This window comes from Equus asinus, chromosome 23 (assembly GCF_041296235.1).
Source record: "Equus asinus isolate D_3611 breed Donkey chromosome 23, EquAss-T2T_v2, whole genome shotgun sequence".
Classification (NCBI taxonomy): Eukaryota; Metazoa; Chordata; class Mammalia; order Perissodactyla; family Equidae; genus Equus; species Equus asinus.
The window spans coordinates 27133764-27142963 of NC_091812.1; positions in this window are offsets into that span (position 1 = coordinate 27133764).

Sequence of the window (9200 nt, forward strand, 5' to 3'; positions counted from 1 at the left end):
GACATTACATAATGATGAAGGGGTCAATTCTCCAAGAGACATGACAATTCTTAACGTGTATGTGCCTAACAACAGAGCATCAAAATACATGAGGCAAAATTGATAGAAATGCAAGGAAAAATAGATAAATCCAGTATTATAGTTGGAGACTTCAACACCTCTCTAGCAGAAATGGACAGACCCAGCAGGCAGAAAATCAGTAAGGACATACTTGAATGCAACAGCACCATCAATCAACTGGATATAATTGACATCTGTAGAATAATTCATCCAACAACAGCAGAATACACATTATTTTCAAGCTCATGTGGAATATTCACCAAGAGAGATTGCTTTCTGGACCATAAAACACACCTTAACAAATTTAAAACAATAGAAATTATACATACATAGAATGTATGCTCTCAGACTAGAATTAACTAGAAATCAGTAACTGAAAGATAGCTGGAAAATCCCAGTATACTAGAGATCAGCAACACACTTCTCAATAGCATGTAGATTAAAGAAGAAATCTCAAGATAAATTAAAAATTTTTACATGGTTTAAAATAAAAATACAACTTACCAAAATTTGTGGAATCCAGTAAAACAGAGCTTAGAGAGAAATTTATAGCACTGACTGCACATATTAGAAAAGAAGAAAGATTTAAAATTGATAATCTAAGCTTCCACCTTAGGAAAATAGAAAAAGAAGAGCAAATTAAATTCAAAGTAAGCAGAAGAAAAGAAATAATAAAAATTACACCAGTAAAGAAATACTATGAACAACTCTATGCCCACAAATTTGGTAAACTAGATGAAATTGAGAAATTCCTTGAAAGACACATTCTGCTCAAACTCACACAGGAAGAAACAGAAAATCTGAACTGGCTTATATTTATTAAAATCATTGAATCAGTGATTAATTACCTTTAAAACAGAAAGCACTAGGCCCAAATAGGTTCACTGGTGAATTCTACTAGACATTTAAGGAAAAAATTATACCAATTCTCTACAAACTCTTCCAGAAGAAAGAAGGAATACTGACTAACTCATTTTGTGAAGCCAGAATTACCCTGTAAGTTCAGCTTTCTAAAACTGCACACATAAGTGAGACCATGCAGTATTCATCTTTTTCAGTCTGGCTTATTTCACTTAGCATAATGCTCTCAAGATCTATCCATGTTGTCACAAATGGAAGGATTTCCTTCTTTCTCGTGGTTGAATAATATTCCATTGTATCCATATGCGATATTTTCTTTATCCATTCATCCACTAATAGACACGTAGGTTGTTTCTATATCTTGGCTATTGTGAATAATGCTGCGATGAACATGAGAGTGCAGATGTATCTTTGAGATTCTGTTTTTTATTTCCTTTGGATATATACCCAGAAGTGGGAATGCTGGATCATACAGTAGTTCTATTTTTAATTTTTTGAGAAAGCTCCCCACTGTTTTTCATAGGGGCTGCACCAATTGACATTCCCACCAACAATGCACAGGAGTTCTCTTTGCTCCACATCCTCATCAATAGTTGTTATCTCTTGTCTTTGTAGTGATAGCCATTCTTACAGGTGTGAGGTAATATCTCATTGTGGTTTTCATTTGCATTTCTCTGATGATTAGTGATGTTGAGCATCCTTTCAGGTACCTGGTTGGTTGGCCATTTGTGTGTCTTCGTAAAATTGTCTATTCAATTCCCCTGATTTTTAAATTTTTAATTAATTAATTAATTTTTTGAGGAAGCTTAGCCCTGAGCTAACATCTGCTGCCAATCCTTCTCTTTTTGTTGAGGGAGACTGGTGCTGAGCTAACATTCGTGCCCATCTTCCTCTACTTTATATCTGGGACGCCTACCACAGCATGGCTTGCCAAGTGGTGCCATGTCCACACCTGGGATCCGATCCAGTGAACCCTGGGCTGTTGAAGCAGAACATGTACACTTAACTGCTGTACCACCAAGCCAGCCCCTATTTTTATTTAAAAAATTTTTTTTTTTGGTGAGGAGGATTGGCCCTGAGCTGACATCTGTGGCCAATCTTCCTCCTTTTGCTTGAGGAAGATTTTCACTGAGCTAAAATCTGTGCCAGTCCCCCTCTACTGTTATATGGGATGCCGACATTGCATGGCTTGATGAGCAGTGTGTAGGTCCGCACCGGGGATCCAAACCCATGACCCCCAGGCCGCCAAAGTGGAGCGTGTGAACTTATCCACTATGCCACTGGGTCAACCCTGCTCTGCTCATTTTTAATCAAATTATTTGTATTTTTGCTGAGTTGTATGAGTTCTTTATATATTTGGGATATTAACCTTTTATCAGATAGATGATGTGCAAATATTTTCTCCCATTCTGTAGGTTATCTTTTCATTTTGTTGATTGTTTTTTTTGCTGTGCAAAAACTTTTCAGTTCAATGTAATCCTACTTACTAACTTTTGCTTTTTTTGTTTGTGTTTTTGTGTCATATCAAAAATTGTTGAGCCAGCCCTGATGGCCTCGTGGTTAAACTTTGCTGCTCTCACTGCTTCGGTGGCCCAGGTTTGCTTCCCAGGCAGGGAACATACCACTCGTCTGTCAGTTGCTATACTGTGGTGGTGGCTCACATAGCAGAACTAAGATATACAACCATGCACTGGGGTTTTGGGGAGGAAAAAAAAAAAAAGAGGAAGATTGGTAACAGGTATTAATTCAGGGCAAATCTTGCCCTGAAAAAAAAATTTGTTGCCAAGACCAATGTCAAGGAGCTTTTCCACTGTTTTCTCCTAGGAGTTTTATGGTTTCAGTTCTTACATTTAAGTCTTTAACCCATTTTGAATTAATTTTTGTGAGTGGTGTAATATGGAAGTCCAATTTCATTCTTCTGCATGTGGTTATTCAGTATTCCCAACACCACCTATTGAAGACAAACTATCCTTTCCCCATTGAGGATTCTTGGCTCCCTTGTCAAATATTAGTTGACCGTATATACATGGGTTTATTTCTGGACTCTCAGTTCTGGCCCATTGGTGCCTGTGTCTATTTTTTTTTTGCCAGTAGTCTGCCATTTTGATTACTGTAGCTTTGCAGTGTAGTTTGAAATCAGGAAGTGCGATGCCTCCAGCTTTTGCTTAGGCTATGCAGGGTCTTTTGTGGTTCCATACAATTTTTTAGAATTGTTTTTTCTATTTCTGTGGGAAAATACCATCAGAATTTTGATAGGGATTGCATTGAATGTGTGGGTGGCTTGGGTAATATGGACACTTTAACGATCTTAATTCTTCCAATCCATGAGCACAGGATATCTTTCCGCTTGTTTGTATCTTCTTCAGTTTCTTTCACTGAAGTTTCGTAGTTTTCAGTGCACAGATCTTTCACCTTTTTGGTTAAATTTATTCCTAAGTATTTTATCGTTTTTGATGCTAGTGCGAACAGGATTACTTTACTTTTCAGATAGCTCATTGTTTGTGTATAGAGAGGCAATTGATTTCTGTATGTTGATTTTGTATCCTGCAACTTTACTGTATGTGTTGATTCGTTCTAATAGTTTTTTGATGGAGTCTTTAGGATTTTCTATACGTAAGATCATATCATCCGCAAACAAAACAATTGTACTTCTTCCTTTCCGATTTACATGCCTTTATTTTTCTTTCTGGCTAGAACTTGTAGTACTATGTTGAATAGAAATTTTGAGAGTAGGCACCCTTGTCTTCTGCCTGATTTTAGAGACAAACTTTCAGCTTTTCACTGGTGAGTAGGATATTAGTTATGTGCTTGTCATATACAGCCTTTGTTGTGCTGAGGTATATTTCTTCTACACCCAATTTGTTGAGTGTCTTTATCATGAAAGGATGTTGTATTTGTCAAATGCTTTTCTACATCTATTGAAATGATCATATGACGTTTATCTTTTATTCTATTAATATGGTGTGTCACATTTATTGTTTTTCATATGTTGAAACATCCTTGCATCACAGGGGTAATTCCCACTTGATTACAGTGCATGATCCTCTTAATGTGTTATTGAATTTGGTTTGCTAATATTTTGTTGAGAATTTTTGTGTCTATTTTCATCAGGGCTATTGGTCTGTAGTTTTCTTTTCTTGTAGTGTCTTTATGTGGCTTTGGTATCAGAGTGATGTTTGCTTCATAAAATGAGTTTGGGACTGTTTTCTCCTCTTCAATTTTGGAAGAGTTTGAGAAGGATTGGTGTTATTTCTTCTTTAAATGTTTTGTAGAATGCATCAGTGAAGCCATTTGGTCCTGGAATTTTCTTTGTTGGGAAGTTCTTGATTACTTATTCACTCTCCTTACTGATTATTGGACTGTACAGATTTTCTATTTCTTCATGATTCAGTCTTGGTAGGTTGTATGTTTCTAGAAATTTATCCATTTCTTCTAGGTAATCTAATTTGTTGGCACATAATTGTTCATAGTAGTCTTTTAGGATTCTTTGTATTTCTGTGGTATCAGTTGTAACGTCTTCTCCAAAAGACGTATCTGATAAAGGACTGTTATCCAAAATATATAAAGAACTCTTTTTTCCTTTTTTGAGGAAGATTAGCCATGAACTAACATCTTCTGCCAATCCTCCTCTTTTTGCTGAGGAAGACTGGCCCTGAGCTAACATCTGTGCTCATCTTCTTCTACTTTATATGTGGGACCCCTGCCACAGCACGGCTTGACAAGCAGTGCGTAGGTCTACACCCAGGGTCTGAACTGGTGAACCCCAGCCTGCTGAAATGGAATGTGTCAACTTAACCACTGTGCCACTGGGCTGGCCTGTATCAGAGAAGATATACAGATGGAAAATAAGAATGTGAAAAGATGCTCCACATCATATGTCATCAAGGATTGCAAATTAATACTACAAAATATCACTAGACACTTCTTAGAAAGGTGAAAATCCCGAACACTGATAACATCAGATACTGGTGAGGATGTGGAGAAACAGGGACTTTCTTTTTTTTTTTTAATTGAGTTGATAGGTTACAATCTTGGGAAATTTCAGTTGTACATTAATGTTTGTCATTCGTGTTGTAGGTGCACCACTTCACCCTTTGTGCCAACCCCCCACCCCACCTTTCCCCTGGTATCCACTGAACTGTTCTTAGTCCACATTTTTAAATTCCTCATATGAGTGGAGTCATACACAGATTATCCTTCTCTAGCTGGCTTATTTCACTTAACATAATTCCCTCAAGGTCCATCCATGTTATTGCAAATGGAATGATTTTGTTCTGTTTTACAGCTGAGTAGTATTCCATTGCATATATGTACCACATCTTCTTTATCCATTCGTCTGTTGATGGGCACTTAGGTTGCTTCCGTGTCTTGGCTATTGTAAATAATGCTGCAATGAACATTGGGGTACGTAGGACTTTTGGGATTGCTGACTTCAAGCTCTTTGGATAAATACCCAGTAGTGGGATGGCTGGATCGTATGGTAGTTCTATTTTTAACTTTTTGAGGAATCTCCATACTGTTTTCCACAGTGGCTGCACCAGTTTGCATTCCCACCAGCAGTGTATGAGGGTTCCTTTTTCTCCACAACCTCTCCAACATTTGTTACTATTAGTTTTAGATATTTTTGTCATTCTAACGGGTGTAAGGTGATATCTTAGTGTAGTTTTGATTTGCATTTCCCTGATGATCAGCAATGATGAACATCTTTTCATGTGCCTATTGGCCATCAGTATATCTTCTTTGGAGAAATGTCTGTTCATGTCTCCAGCCCATTTTTTGATTGGGTTGTTTGATTTTTTGTTGTTGAGTTGTGAGAGTTCTTTATATGTTATGGATATTAAGCCTTTGTCAGATATATGACTTGCAAATATTTTTTCCCAGTTAGTGGGTTGTTTTTTTGTTTCAATCCTGTTTTCATTTGCCTTGAAGAAGCTCTTTAGTCTGATGAAGTCAAACAGGGACTTTCATTCACTGCTGGTGGGAATGCAAAATTGTACAGCCACTTTCGAAGATGGTTTGGTAGTTTCTAACAAGAATAAACATATTCTTACCATACAACCCAGCAGTTTGCTCCTTGGTATTTATCCAAAGGAGTTGAAAACTTACATCTATACAAAGGCCTGCATATGGATGTTTAGAGCAGCTTTACTCAGAGTTGCCGAAACGTAGAAGCAACCAAGTTGTCCTTTAGTAGGTGAATGGATAAATAAACTGTGTGCATCCAGACGATGGAGTATTATTCAGTGCTAAAGAGAAAGGAACTATCAAGCCATGAAAAATCGTAGAGGAAGCTTAAATGTATCTTATTAAGTGAAAAAAGCCAATCTGAAAAGGCTACATACTGTATGATTCCAACTATATGACATTCTGGAAAACGTAAAACTATGGAGACAATAAAAAGATCAGTGGTTGCCAGGGGTAGGGAGTGTGGAGGGATGAATAAGCAGAGCATAGAAGATTTTTAGGGCAGTGAAACTACTCTGTGTGATACTGTAATGGTGGATACATGTCATTATACATTTGTCCAAACCCATTGAACGTATAATACCAAGAGTGAACCCTGATGTAAACTATAGACTTAGGGTGATAATGATGTGTTAATGTAGGTTCATCGACTGTAATGAATGTATCCTCTCGTGGAAGATGCGCATGTGGAGGGGCAGGGGGTAAATGGGAACTCTGTCTTTTCCACTCAATTTTGCTGCGAACCTACAACTGCTCTAAAAAAGTCTGTTAATTTTTTTAAAATTGCATTTAAATCCTTAATTCACCACTTACCAGTTGTGCAACATTAACAAATAACTTCTCTAGGCCTCCATTTCCTCATCTGTAATATAAGACAAGAGCATCCATCTCAAAGGGTCGATGTGATAAAAAAAATTGATAACCCAGATAAAGAGCTTATTGTAAAACCTGGTGCAGAGTAAGCAACGTTAATAAATGTTAGCAGCTATTATTATTACTCTTTCTTTTCTCTTACAGATTTGGCGATCTCATCGTCTTTCAGAGTATGGTGCTTTTGCTGACCAGGGAAGCAGGTGTGTAATGTTTAGAATTTATCTGACCCCCTTCCCCCAAATGGAACTCAGAAGACCTACGCTGGCTGTGAATGTGAGCTATCCCACTGGTTTGGAGAACTGATAGGCACCTTGAAAAATTCCTTCCACATGAAATATTAGTGTGTTTTTTTCTTTAGAAAGCTACTCTGCCTCAAGGCTTCAGGTGTTTCTTCTGTTCAAGAATTTTCAAAACTTTAATGGGTTTAAAACTAAGATAAATTTTTGGAAAGTATGTTGGTTTTTTTTCAGCAAGTGGGAGTTTGGATTATTTACATTGCCTCAAAACTTGTTGCTTTGTTCAATACAATCCATGGGGGAAAAAACAACAAAAACTTGTCTCACTTAAAAACTTCACATCAAACAAGGATACTTTGGATTCCAAGTGACCCTCAATGCCTTTTAACATCTAGATTAGTTAATTTCTTTAAGGTACAAAATTTGAATAAATTAAAAAACAAGAAGAGAAAGTGAATACAAAATAGTCAGGAATTGCAGGGACCCAGCTGAAGGCATCCGTCGCCCAGGTGCCTTTATTTGTCTGGTGCAATTTGTTCTGTGTGTCACACAAAAATGCGGCTTTCATTTCCAAATGACAAGTGTAATGGAGTGCTTTGTGAAAAACAACTGCATTATCGATGGCAGTTTATGATGGAGTCTCACTGACAACTCATGGTTATCAAATTTAAGATAATTTATACTAGGAGAAAAATCAGTAAATCCTTTAAAAACATACATTTTGGGGAGGAGAGTTTCTGACACTATCTTCATTTTAGCCAAAGTCTAGGAGTCGAGCTGATTAGAAGTTGAGAGGATTCACGTAGGCGACTTCAAATGTGGTCTTGTTCTAGGAGATCCCGCCAAGCCTCAGGCGGTCTGGAAACCCTCCCTGGAGAGCGAGTGGAGCTTCAAAACACTGAAATATTTTCGGAGATTTACTCAGGCACGGTTCTTGGCATACAGCAGGGACTCAACAAATATTAGCTGGATAGAAATCTAAATTTGTGATGATCATTTTCCTAGCAGAAATGCAGCACCTAAAGATGTTATTATGGCTTGATCTGTAGTGGTCACGAGTACAGTTTTCATCATCAAGTATGAATAAATTTCTAACGACTTTCTACTGCCTTTCACTAAACAGAGTTCTGTGTTGTTTTCCCTTCTTCTCCCTCTTTCCTGTTACAATCCTTCCTTGTCTTTAAGGTAGCCAGTGGCACTTGTCAGAATTCCCTCCCTCATGGAAGGATTGCTGACCCTCTGCCTGGTCATCAGATAATGGAGTTGGGGGTGAAGCCCACCTAGGGTGATTTTGGAAGCTGAGGAAGCCTAAGCTGCTGTCTCATCCTCTGATTATGCATGATGTCACATACAATTAAAAGTGAAATTTTATGATTTAGGCACCACTAGAAAATGAACTTCATAATGTATCAGTCAACAATCAATATTGTTGAATGCTTGCTATAAACAAGATCATAAACCAAGCCCTCTGAAGGCTACGAAAATAAATAAGACAAGGACCCGATCAGATTTGCAATATAATAGGATCATAGCTGCACTGCAGAAAAAAGATTCTGGCTGGGAGACAGAAGGGATTAATAGCTAGGGTGTTGGTTTAGCTTAGTTTCTCTGTGTGTGTGAAGATTGGCCCTCAGCTAATATCTGTGCCGGTCTTCCTTCATTTTCTATGTGGGATGCCACTACAGCATGGCTTGATGAGTGGTGTAGGTCTGTGCCTGGGATCCGAACCTGTGAACCCCAGGTGGCTGAAGCAGAGTGTGTGAACTTAACCACTATGCAACCGGACCAACCCTGGTTTAGTTGTTTTAACAGAAGTCAAATAACTGTGGCTTCCACAAAAAAGAATATTTATTTCTGTCTCACATAAAAGTTTGAGGTGGCAAATAGTCCAGGAGGATAGGATTCTTTTTATCTTGAGGCTCCTTCATCCCCTGCTGTGCTGTTTTCACCTGCAAGGTTGAACCTGACTCCCCACCATCTCATTAAAATCCAGATTGCAGAGAGAGAAAGAAGAGGAGGATGAGCATGTCTGTTTTAAGAACATGGTCCAGAAGGTGCACACATTACTTCCATTCACAGGCTATTGACCAGAACTTACTTAGTCAGGTGACATTGTAGCTTGGCCATATGGAGCAGCAAAGGAGGTTGGGAAATGTGGTCTCTAGCTGGGAGGCATGGTGTTCAGTTCTATTACCAAGAGGAAGA